The sequence below is a fragment of the Kryptolebias marmoratus genome, linkage group LG4 (assembly GCF_001649575.2).
Source record: "Kryptolebias marmoratus isolate JLee-2015 linkage group LG4, ASM164957v2, whole genome shotgun sequence".
Lineage (NCBI taxonomy): Eukaryota > Metazoa > Chordata > Actinopteri > Cyprinodontiformes > Rivulidae > Kryptolebias > Kryptolebias marmoratus.
In genome coordinates, this window is record NC_051433.1 from 16645208 (window position 1) to 16658490 (window position 13283).

General features: G+C 44.2%; 1 long non-coding RNA gene across 1 annotated transcript; it reads left to right on the forward strand.

Moving 5' to 3' along the window:
* The first annotated feature begins 90 nt into the window (after nucleotides 1-90).
* LOC112450506 lies at nucleotides 91-9394 on the forward strand. The gene is made up of 3 exons (XR_003039151.2): nucleotides 91-358; nucleotides 5133-5228; nucleotides 5591-9394. It is a non-coding gene; the product is annotated as an uncharacterized LOC112450506 (long non-coding RNA).
* The last annotated feature ends 3889 nt before the right edge of the window (nucleotides 9395-13283 follow it).

Sequence of the window (13283 nt, forward strand, 5' to 3'; positions counted from 1 at the left end):
ATAGCCACTAATCTCTGACCAGGGGCCTATAGGTTACCTCAAGGTTAGAACTTCCTGCTCCTCCACATAGCTGCCTCAAATTTAAACTGATTGGAGCCATTTGTTTTCCTTTCAGCTTTATGTTGACACGCTGCTGTCAGCGAATCATTCATTTTAATGAGCTTCTCTAAAGCTCCTGTAAGGAAACACTTTTAGCCTTTAGGTACATTTTTTAAAAACAGTTTGTTTGTTGGAAACTATGCTAATGAGAGCAAAATGTCACTGGAGACATTTTCTTCGGAAATGCAGCGCTGGGTGCTGAATGATTTCACCGAGGGCCGGAGACGGAAACGTTAGCTGACTCAAGCTAGCACCACAGGTAAAAGCTAAAGTCAGCCAAAATGTAGCTAAAAGTTTGAACTAGCCAAATGGTAGCCAGGAGCTTAGATAAACAAAACAGTAGCTAAAAGCAAGAATTATTAAAACACTCCCTAAAAGCTTAAATAAAATAAAAATGTCGCTAAATTCTGGTTAGTAAAACAGTGGCTAAAAGTTAAAATCAGGGGGAAAAAAAGCAATACCAACAGTTGTAGACAGCTAAAAGTTGCTTAAAGTTAATATTGGAAAAAAACAGTTGCTAAACGCTACAATTAGCAAAACAGATGCTAAAGGTTACAATTAGCAAAGCAGCTGCTAAAAGTTACAATCAGCAAAACAGATTCTAAAAGCTAAAGTTACCAAAACAGATGTTAAAAGCTACAACTAGCAAAACAGATGCTAAAAGGTACAGTTAGCAAAACAGATGCTAAACGCTACACTTGGAAAAACAGACGTTAAACGCTACAATTACCGAAACAGATGCTAAAAGCTACAATTAGCAAAGCAGATGCTAAATGCTACAATTAGTAAAACAGTTACTAAAAGCTAAAAATGACCAAAACAATTGCTAAAAGCTAAACTTAGAAAAACAATAGCTAAATGCCATAGATAGCAAAAAGTTGCTAAAAGTTTAAATCAGAAAAATCAGTCACTAAATGCTATAATTACGTAAACAGTTGCTAAAAGCTTAAATTGGATAAAACAAAATTTATCATTAATGCCTTATATTTTGTAAATGTCTGATCTGTTAAACAGATTTGTCTTCTGTGGTTGAATGAAACAAATGAAGCTTTGTTCTAATAGTTTCTGGAATGTTCTGCAGATTGTTGTCTGTTTGGACATTATCTTCATACCTAAACGTGAAACTGCAGACCTTGTGATAAGAGGAAATATGGTCACAATGTTAGGAATCAGCTGGGAAAGTTTCAAGGTTTTAACTCCAAACGTTTCCTCTGATCTCTCAGTCAGTCTCTAAGTTAAGATATCAGTCCTGTGGGACCCAAACGTTTGTATCCCTCGCCACAGAAAGGTGAAGGCGGACGGTAGTGTTTTTGTCTGTGTGTGTCTGTTACCATCCCATAACTCAGTGAACCTTTGCAAACATTGACCTAAGATGTGGCGTGGCAGTAGCTGAGAGTGATCCCCAACATGATTTTGAGCACTGAGCTATTGAGCAAGATCTTCATCGTTAACTATTTGCAGTCAACCATGTCTGACTGTTAGCAAAATATCTCACGAGCCACCACGTGGATTTTAACGAAACTTTCAGGAAACAGTCACTGGATGCGCGTCTACAACTGATTAACCCGTGGAGCCACCTTAATTCAAGATGGCCGCCACAGCTAACTGACCTTAGAAAGCATATAACTCAGTCAGTTTTACAGATACGGTGCTAAAATTTGGCATGGTAGTAACTGAGAGTCATTTACATCACATACTCCAAGTGCTACTCAGTGCACAAGATCTTTGCTTAAAACTTTAGCATTTGTACTTTACCTATTCATCTATCTATTAATTGATCGAGAAGGATTATAAAATAAGTTCGATTCATGATTGACCATTCATCGACTATTTCATCACAGTCCCAGGGTTCAGAGTGATCTGCTTTGCAATTTCTTCCTGTTCTGCCTAAATATCTCATTATTTAAACACATTGCTTGGACTGAGGCTGTGGGCCAGCCTTTAAACGCAGAACCTCGATTCACCACAAGATGGCAGCCTTGCTTCTCCAAAGACAAACAGCAGGCGGTTTTTATTTCTGCAACAGAAATACAGAAGCATGAAACGTGTTGCACAGAGCAGCAGTTTATCTCATTAAAAAAGGACAATATGGGATGTTTGTTTTGTTTTTTTAAAGTAAAAGAACTGGATCATCAGTCACAATATGTCTGATATTTTAAATGAACTCGACTTGGAGTACGTTTCAAACTTTTTAATACAGCAGTACACATGGTGGCAATAATCAGAATAACCCTGAAGGCCATTTTGAGACATGTTTAGATATGTTTGAGGTGTTTTTCAAATGTAGGGCAATAACACTGTTACCAGAGGTCAACCTGTATTAAATCAGCTCTGACAACAATAAAATAAATTAATAAATAAAAGTATTGACCTTCATTTGCCAACAGTGCTTTGGTTTGTTGTTCTGTCTGACCAGCAGGGAGCCCAGCTGAGCTTTATTTACAATATTTTACCTGTAAATTTCTCCCCCATTTCGACTTTCCCCCCCAAAATACCGCACCATTAAACGAAAACAGTCATAGGTCAGCTCTGTTAGAGTGGGGTTCTGTGGAAGGGTTACGGACAATTAATGTCTTACCTGTTGCAGACAGCGCTTCGAGCGTCCTTGGTCTGAAGAAAGAGCTCCTGTCTCGCCGAGCTGACAGCTAGCGCGAGCCAGTTCACGATCTTACCACAGAACCCCACATTAAAAAAGAGCTGAACTATTGCTCAAAGCTTAGAAACGGCATCCTATATCAGAGTTTCCCGTATCCATGTGAATGTGCTTAAGTACGCTGCGGTCTACAGATTAAACCAGACTGATGAAATCATACGGCACGTTCGCTTTAATCCTCAGGAGTTTCGAACAGGCGACAGCTATCAATGGGAACCTTCCAAGATCTAAATATGAGGTTCTGTAGGTTTGTCTGAAGTAGCGCTGCGGTATTCGAAACTTCAAACGCTGTAAGCAGATTACGCCTGTCAACATGTCAAAGAGACACCCAGAACTGAGATCCAGAAACATCCTGAAGTTCTCAGCGCCGTCCCAATTCAGAGATTTTACCAACCCGCAGACCTACAGCGTGTACTTTAACTTCAGCTGCTCCGATGTAAATACGTCTGCATGTAGTATAAAAACAGAGCAGTACTCGGAAAACACGAGGGACGGCACTTCTAGCTGCTCTGTGCAGAGAACGTGTCACAAGTCTGCGTGTGTGCCGGTGGCTTCATCACGGGCATTGTGGGTAAAGTGTCACAGGCCCACGCGATGTCGTCTTTTCTTCCATTTCAGATCGACCAACGTGCTCCGTGAAGAATCCAAATCTGACATTATTAAAAAAAACATCATATGACATTCTTTGTGGTGTTTGTTTTTTATTAACATTTCCCCACTTTGCTTCAAACTAAGAGCACGAAGAAAACTCCTGGCCTTCAACCCGAAGTTTGTGCTGCTTTACGAGGATGTAGGAGTGTTTGGCCCGTGCGCAGAGCTGCTATCGTTTTTTTTTTTTTTTTTGCCTTTTCTCTGTTTCTTCCCAGAACTCTGCCCTCCTCGACTCCTTCACTGTACAGTGGCGGGGCCGGGGGGAGTTTCAGGTGCACGGGGTACATCTCGCCGTGGCATTCTTCTCCTCCCCCTGTTCTTCATTAGTGTGCATAAGTTTGGAGCAGTTATTTCAGGCGGGACAGAACCCCTCTTTCTCAGAATAATCCTCTGCGCCGGGCTGAAACCCTAGCCGGCTCTTGATATAGACCCATGGTCAGCACTGGCTCTGATATAGGATTCTAGCACCTGAACACTCACAAGCCTTCTGCCCAACATGGGACCTGCTGAACTGGCTCACCCCGCTGCTGGAAACAGACACACACACGCACACACACACTCCTCATAATGTCCTCTGTGCTCCTCTCATGGCTCTGTTCTGTTTGTCTCTCTCTGTAAAATGAACACGTGAATAAGTCCCACTGTTGTTAACCGGTGTCTCCAAAGTCCAAATGATCTGTGAATCTTGTCTCTTGGTGCTGTCATAGTAAAACTGTCTTTTGGCTTCTTACGTATGTATGTCTGCGTCTTCTGATATGGCCGTTGTATAATGTGTCCTGCTAGTGGATTGCGCCTGTATTGTGTTACTACTTCTGTTTATTTTTGGTGTTTTTGTGAAGGCAGATATAAGGACAGCTCCAAGTCCAAAACAAATATTCCCAGTGGGCAACAAAGTACTTCTTATAGCAAATAGCAACACATTGCATATGATATGATATATGAAATAATGATATATATGATATGATATAGGTTATTATATGATATGATATATGATATGGTGTTATATATGATATAATATTGTATAGTATATTATGATATATCATACATCATATAAAATATATCATATTGTATTGTATGTTTCATACTATATTGTATCATTCTGCATTACATTATATATCATGTATCATAGATTATATCATATAATCTGTGATATATCATATTACATTGTATCATATCATATTACATCATATATCGTCATGGCATATCATGTCTCATATATCATATTTCATTGTATTGTATTATATCATATTGCTTCATATTTTGTTGTATCATTATGCATCGCATTGTATGTCTTCAGTTCAAGATGAGAGAATATTTGAAAAAAAAAACCCACTTAAGTTTATCCGTTTGAACATTAAACATCTTGTCCTTGTGGTGGATTCAATTGAACAAATGTTGAAGAGGATTTGCAAACCCTCATATTCTGTTTTTATTTATGTTTTACACAACGTACCAAGTTCATTGTGTATCTTTGTTAGATTGGGGTTGTATATCATATTAAATTGTATTGTATTGTTATTGTATCCTATTGCATCACATTAGAAATTATCATATGACATCATATCACACTGTATTGTGCAGTGTCGTATTGTTTCATAATATCCTTCTGTCTCTGGATCCCTAAACCCCTACACTGGATTTGAGACCCCACAATCTGTCATAAAAAGAGAATCTGTAGAATTAAAAAAAAAAAAACTTAAAACTGTCTGACTTCTTGTTTCCTTTTCAGTGCTTTCACACCAAGATTTGCTCCTGACCTGGTTTGTCTCTGCAACACAGGCCTCTGATGGTGGAAGTCTGCAGCAACTTCCACGAGCTGACCGAGGTGTGTGTGTATGTGCAGCGGGGATGGGCTATGATTTATTAATGCACCTCATATATATTTAAGAGCAGTAGTAGTTTGTTCACATCATCCTCACGCAGAGCATTAGCCTGTTAGTGCAGTCCATTTAGAAGCCCCGGCAGCCAAGATCAAACACTTCCACCTCCTTTCCTCTTCCTCCATTTCCCAGAAACACACACCTCCACTCTCTGACACCTGCACACACACACACACACACGCTCAGCACGTAAAAGCCCCTGTCGCGAACATGTTTTGGTTTTTTTCAGGAGAAGCTGCACAAGCAAAAGCAAACCATGTATGGCTTGTCATCTGTGAAACGGTTCTCCTCCTCTGTGGCTCTGCAGGACACATGTGACCGCCGCTGGAATCCCTCCACCCTCCACCCTCCGCCCCCCACCCCGCCCCATCTGCAAACAGAGACCGAATCCCATCAGGTTTTCGGAGAGGGATGAGAGAGTCCTCGGTGGGTTGCTCTCGCCGGCCTTTTCAACCGGACCCACTGCGGAGGGAAGGTACGGTGGAAACAAAGCCGTAGATGGCAAAGGAATAGGATGCAGAGATCAAACACTGAACCTGTCTGTTGTAAGTTGGATGGATTAGGGCCACAAGCATATGCTCTCCGTCTTCCTTTTGATTCTTTCGGGGTTAGTGGGACAACGGCCTGTCTGCTCTTGTGTAAGCACTTGCTCTCACGTTTTAGTCACATGGACATTCCTATCCCCCTTCCTCGTCCCTCCAGTAAACAAGAGGCCGTTTGATGATTGGAGACGATTATTTAGCCTACTTTCGACGCCAGCTCCTCTTGTGCGCTGCTCAGCTGTGAAGCATGCCCCAGTTTCCAGCGACACACTCGCGCGCGATAATGCTCTGTCACTCGCGGGGCTCGTAGCCGCCTCCCGCTTCGGTCTCGTTTTTTGCACAGCTCCGCAGGTCGGGCTCGGCTGACCCAGGGGCGTGGCTGCGGGATGCACCTGCACAGAGCGTGTCCCCGCGGTTATCGGTGCCCTGGCTCAGGGCCGCTCTGCGAACAGACGCAGCAATGTCGGGGCTGCCTTTTTCCTCCCCGTGAGCCACTCCAGGCTACTGAGCTTGAGCTGAGGAGATACACTAAACACCAGCTTTATGGGGTGTTAAATGTGTTTTTGGACACAGGGCAGCAAGAGGAGTCACGCAAACCGAGGCAGCCATGGTGGCCCAGAAAAACACTGAGTTATAATACATAACAGGCTGTGTCAACAATGTAGCTTAGCAGCCTTACATCTTTAACAACATGCTACAGTGTAAGGGATTTTCTCCTTAGCATGAAAGGGAAACGAAACATTCAGTGATTCGCCTAAGAAGCTAAATGAGCTAAAAGAGAACAAACTAAAGGCTGCGCAGTCATCTAATTCACAAAGACCTTGCAAAGGGTGACATGTGCCTCGAATTGCACCGTCAGCTACACAGCTTTTCTCTTCAATGTCACACTTTGCCCATACTTGTGCTGGCATTTAAAGGTTTATGTAAATTCGCACCAGGGCAAAAAAGCCATTCCCAAAGATTCTCGAATAGCATCGCTGCTTGTGCCACACAGTTAGCACGTAAGTGGTGGTGGGTGCGACCGCGGAGAAGACACTGAGGAAGGAGCAATCTGTTGCGCCGCTGCCTTTAGGAGAACATGGCAGGAATGTCCTCCCTCTCTTCCAGCGATGAGAATCAGACACTGAAGCGTTCTCGTGTTGCTGTTTGAGAATACACAACAACATAACCAACGATCATAAATCATTCTCGATACATGCTGTAGTGCTTCATTTTGAAAAAGTTAATGAAGTAATTAACTCTGCAACACGGTGAAGGCAGGCTGGGGGTGAACGGTGGGCAGAAAGGAGCCTTTTTGTCCAAAACAGAAACCAAGGACACTTGTATTTCTTTAGTGAAGATAACAGGATGCAGTGATGGTCGGTGAACCTTTATTTTCTGACGATATGTCACAAATTAGTACATAAGGTCTGCTACATTAGGATAGAATACACACAAAAATGATCACATCTGATGTATTTACCTTCAAAATGATTGTTTTTATTCTTGACTGACACAGTTAAAAGATATGACTTGTGCCATTAACGGTTTGTAGCTGTGCATTAAATCTGTGTTTATGGATTTAGAAATGTTATCTTGCACTTAGTTTACCTCTGATCCAGTGAGATGTTTGTTCATATAGTTATAAAGAGTTCAGCTTCCCGTTAAGACGCAGAGCTCACTGTGCGAAAACTCGTTTTTGCTCTTTCTTTCTTCCTGTCGCTTTTGTTCGTGCTGTGTTTGTGTCAAAAAGGTCACACTTATGACTGCGCAGCAAATACAACTGCAAGCTGACTCAGAAGGAGCTGCAGGTTGCTCACACCTGTTCAGCTCGGCGGCACGCGATTATCACGGTGCGCTTCGTGAACACGACACGCAAGACGGAGCAGATCGCCGGGGGCAACATTTGGAGCTCCACGCAGCCGCAGAGCAATCTTAGTGAATCAGGCCCCGCGTTTTAAGATAGCTGGCTGTGTTTTTAAAGGTTTAAGCTTTCTAACACAGCAGCACACAGTTTGGTGACAATAAAAGAGCCCTTTGAAAGACATTTGAAAACATTTTTAATTAAAATGACTCCTCGAGAAGAGCAAAAAAGAAAAAAAAAAGGCGTCTGGAAATGTCACCACGCTCAGTAACTCATAAAAAGCTGACTTGAACAGACTTGAAAGCCTTTGGTCTGAAGTTTTTGTTAGTCTGCTTTATGGAGATGGAACTGTTCGAATCCACGATTCAGTCCATCTGCCTTAACCCTCCTGTGGCTTTCAGGTCAAATTGACCCAAAGTTACAGTATAAAGGCCTGCATGTCAGTAAGAGCACCATCCTGCCACTGCCCCTCACAAAGGCGAGTCTGTGAGGGAGTGTCTCAGAGAACTAGGAAATGTGATCGTGTGACTTCAGGATTCTTGGTATTTCTTTTTTTTTTTTTTTTCTGAAACACTGTGCCGTTTAAAGGACCTCCGTCGGGGTATTAATCCCACGCTCATATCAAGCAAGCATGAATTCCAGTTGTCATCTCGGATCCAGGATTTGTACTTGACTTAAATCTTCTCTGGGTTTAAGACACATCAGGGGAGGAAGCAGCAGCACAGACACTGAAGGATATTCGTAGGATGGCTGGAATTCCTGAAGAATCTGTGAGAAACAATGAGAAACATTTCCCAGAGGCCACGGCCATGAGGACGGAGCACGAAACTGTCCAATCTGGGAGTTTTGATCTTTGATGGAGAAAAAAAAAAGATCAGTCCAATTATTTAAGTCAACATTACTTTTAAAACAATGACTTAAATACATCTGAATTAACTTTTCGATTTAACTGATGGCTTCATATAACTTTGTTCCTTATTGTTATAGAAAACCAATGAAGTAAAACAAATGGAGAAACAGTCATTCAGGTCACCCACTGATATGACAAAAATGCAAAAATAAAAAGTACAAAAATTGAACATTTGTATGAATGGGGGTGGGTGGGTTGGAAATCAATAAAATAAGGGAATATAATCCACATGGTTCCCATGTTCTTGCTTTTTCTCCATCTTTTGTCTCTGCCTGTCTGTATCTCTCCCTCCCAGGAGGCCCTTGTAATCCAATAATCCATCTTAATCCAAACTGAGATGACATGGGTTGAAGGAGCTACTTTGTGAGCGAGATTAAATTCGGTCATATAGCGTTTATGGCGCGTTCTGTGTTTCACACCTACATGTTTTTGCACACTTCAGATTTTAAACTGGCAGCGTGAGGCATATTTTTTTTGTCGTGCTGTGGGTGGGGTGGGGTCGGGTGGGGACTGGTCCTCTTCATCGCGCAGCTGTTCCTGCAGCCTCCCTCCGCTGCGCTCTGTGCATTAGCAGGGGTCACTCCAGTGCTCTTTAAATCCTGGCAGTCTGATCCCCATCACGTTTCACCTCAGCCTACTGCCCCACTGCCCCCCCCACCCACAGGACCGCTCCACAAACACACTCCGTGCTCATCAGCGTGCTGGCTCCGACGCTTCGAACCTGCACCCCGGCGCCTCACTCTGTAACTTGCGTCCCTCCGAGGCAGCTCGGTTTATTCGGCGTCCTCTCTTTTTTTTTTTTCCTCATCGCAAAGCCGAAAGAAGTCACCTCTGAGTGACGACTGTGCTGACCATCATGTGTTCCTAGAGTCCCGTGCAGTCGCAGGCCTCTACGGCACACTATTTTTAAGCTGCCCAGTTGGCACTTCAATCCCCCCCACCCCCCCCACCCTCCCCTCTCCACCTACCAACACCACAGATGCACACACCCACATACAGTAGTATGTGTAAGTGCATGTGCAGGGCTACTATGACGGCCCTTTGCCTCTCCGATGCCCTTGTATGGCTGTGTGACCCGCAGCCCAGCATGCCGGTTTCCATTCTCGGTGCCCCCGCTCTCACGACGTTTATTCCTCGCAGCTATTATCACGTCCCGTCACGCCTTCTGACCTGTGGCTGCTCTGTTCCCATCGTCCCATGCACAGCATGTCCACACGCCTGCTTGCTTCTGACGAGCCCCCGAGCCTTTTCCTTCGCAGAAGCAACAGGAATAGATGATTTTGGACCTCGCTGCAGCGCCGGCCTCACGTTTCCAGAATACATTTCAACAACTGACAGGATCAGTGGCATTAAGCTCTGAACTCTTGAACTCGGGACTTAATACATGTAGGCAGCATGGCCTGGTATGATTTGTTTTTTTTTTAGTTTTAGTTTTTTTAGTTTTTTTAGTTTCACGGTCCAGTCAAAGCCCAGACCTCCATCCAGCTGAGATTTCAAAATAAAACAAGCAACACCCATCAGACCTGAAGGAGCTGGAGCAGTTCGGTAACAAAGAAAGAAAGTGGCTGGACGATTAACGTTGAGGGGGTGAAAAGTTATTCATGTGGAAGTGCTTGGAACCTGCTTGTTTTACAATCAAAAATACAGCATCTTCAAAGTGTTACCTCTGCTGTGTAATTCCAAATTCTTTTTAATTTCCAGAGAGAATGCCAGTGATTAACTTCCACCTTCAGCTTTATCCAAACACCCTGTGAAAATAGATCAAATCCGGTTGCAGACGGGCATGAAAATATATTATGTTAACCGTTCGAAGTCAAACTCCTGTCGCTAAAATTCAACAACACACAGCGCAAAGTGTGAATTATTGAGCCGTGGAGACACGGTACCGGCGGACAGCGACAGTCTAGCCGTCTCATCTTTGTCCACTTGTGGAGTGACCTAGTTCCCGACGAATGTGAGCGTGGCATTGATCTGAAAATAAAATGTGCGACTGGTTCTTTGAGCGTCCGGGTTTAAATGTAAAACAGACCCACATATAACAACGTAGCTAAAGAGAGAGTCGGTGTTTTGTAAAAAAAAAAAAAAGGGGGGGTAAAATATTAGCCTGTTGGGTTCACGTTAGTTTTGTGATGTTGGTAGTTTGCCTGTAAACTCCTTGCTTCATGTCTGAATTTAGCACCGATGTGTGTGTGTGTGTGTGCTCAGCCAGCGATGTAACCCAAACAGCACCAGCATGTCATACGGCTGAATTATTGATGCCCAGCTGATGCATGTTTGGGACCGAGGATCAGACCTCCCCTCGCCTCTTTTTCAGCTGCTCAGAACCGGAGCTCCTTCACGCTTTTCTGCGAAGAGCCGGTACCAAGCGGACAGAGACGAGTCGGAGAAAGAGAACGTTGGGACTTCCAGACAAACACAATCATGCAAACAAATTCATAGATGTGTGCTCCGCTGGTGCCACCAAGTCCTGGAAACCCAGCCTTATAATGCGCCGTCTATTCCCCTCAGGGAACGTGTCAGTAGAACTTTTGTCCCTTCTAACAAAGATACACAGTATGCGTCCTCCTTAAATGGATTTGCTTTAATGGCGACTGAACTGATTTTCCAAGCAGCCAATTATCAAGTTTTAGGAGCCGAGGCGGGAGCGATCAAGGAGCAGGGCGACTTGACGAATGCCCACGAAGGAGCGCAGAAATGAAAATTTCATGGAAACCCTTTGGCCTACATCGGTTTGTATATCCTTGGAAAGCGGTTCCAGAAAAAAGGCCAAACCAGACGAAACATGTGACAGAAACTGATAAGTCATTGTTGACTCAGCTCGAGAGCACATGAGCGCTTGTCTCATACACACGCGTGTGGAAGTGGAAACTTTTTTCTTCCCCCCCCCTCCCCCTCCCTCCCTCTCTCCTCTTTGATCTCTCAATAGTTCAGTGACCTGGATCTCTCCCGAGGTGTTTACGAAGGCTTCAGACGAGCAGGCGGCCGTTTCCTAAACTCCCAAATAATTTCTCCCCCGCTGCTTCCCGGTTGTCTTGTCTTCTGCAGGAAACGTGAAACCGACCGTAAATATCCGTCTCACCCGGCAACAGCGCAGCATGCAGGGGCTTCGCCGGGACGCAGGAGACCGCAGCTTTGGGCGCTTGTCCAGAACAACATCCGGCGGTCGCAGTGGAACGGGCCGAGCCCATCGGTACTGATAGTTTAGGGGGGGGTCGAAGGGGTAAGAAAAAAGTATGGAAGTCAAACTGCTGCAGGGTGAAACCTTTTCAAACAAAATTCAGCACTGATGGTTTAAACAGGAACAACTCAGCCAGTTTGATTCATCTGGGAAACAAATGTTTGTGAACAGAAAAAGCTGAAAGATGCAGAAATGATAAAAAGACTTTCCTAACTGTTCAGCACAGAAGTGGATGACCCATAATTTGGGCTTGACTCTTGCCCTCACACATGACCCCTGACCTTTGTTTGCTTATTTCTAAATGGCTTCATAAAGCGAGATAAAACGGAGGCCGAAACATCCTAATAGCTGCTCCTCCTGTGAGCCTTCTTTCCTTTAAGCTTCTTTTTTTTAAGTGGAATTCAGGGATGGAGATAGCCTCTGAATATATTTAGAGGAGACTGAGTCACGCATCGCAGGCAGAAGGATGGAGGAAGGAGAAGACGAAGAAGAAGAAGTGCCAAGCATCCCACTGTCCACGAAAAAAAAGATGACACTACCGGAGCTTTTACGACAAGATAATGACACTGGGACGCTTTTTTTTTTTTTTGCTTTGAGCACGATCTCCAAAAGCTAAACATCACCACAAATCTTAAAAAATAAAATAAAATAAAAATGTACGTATTTCACAGGAGACAAAACAAGAAATCAGAAAAGTCGCGTTGTGGGGCAGTGAGGCGTTTCAGACGTTACTTTGTCCCATTCTTTTTTAGATCCTGTTTGAAATCCTACAGCTTTATGAACTTTATTACCTTTCCAGAACGAATCTGCCTGTAGCTCTGACGAATAAATATATATTTATACATTAAAACATCACATGAGCTGACAGTTCCCCAACTCCTGGCTTCCATCAATCTTCCTCTTGATTTCTTCAGCTAGACGGTGGAAAGTATCTCCTGCTGAGCCCTGAGTGGGTGGGTTTACACATGTTGCGAGACGATAGCGTTGATGTGCCCTTGGAGTTTCTTCCCCGAGTGTTGCCATGCAGACCTGCTACCTTAAGGCTATAAGAGACTGAAAACACACGCAAACCCGACGGGCACGCACGCGCACGCACGCACGGTTGGATCGAACGGCGCAGACTGAAGATGAGTCATCCTCTATTCCTGTCCCAGCTGTGACCCCGGACGTGTCACGCAAACAAGATGGGGCAACCCAAAAAAATAAAAAATTCTAAATATGGCAGCTGCTTACAGATAAATAATGTGTTTTCTGTTGCAGCGGATGAAAATATGGCTGGGGAGGGTCGAGCTGCAGGAGTAAGTCAGAGTAAAAGGCACAGAAGTGTTGCCGGGCCCCAGCCTGAACCGAGCCGAGCCCGGTGTCGGGTTTGGGAGCTGCACCCCGCCTCTCCCAGCGATCTGCATCTGTTCGGCCTGTGCAGACATGTGCTTCGCTCAGCTGCGAGTGTGTCACGGCGAGCGAATGACTAAGAAACAGTGGGCTGCAGTCTGTTTTTCGTGCATGTGGGGACATGTGTCGTGTGTG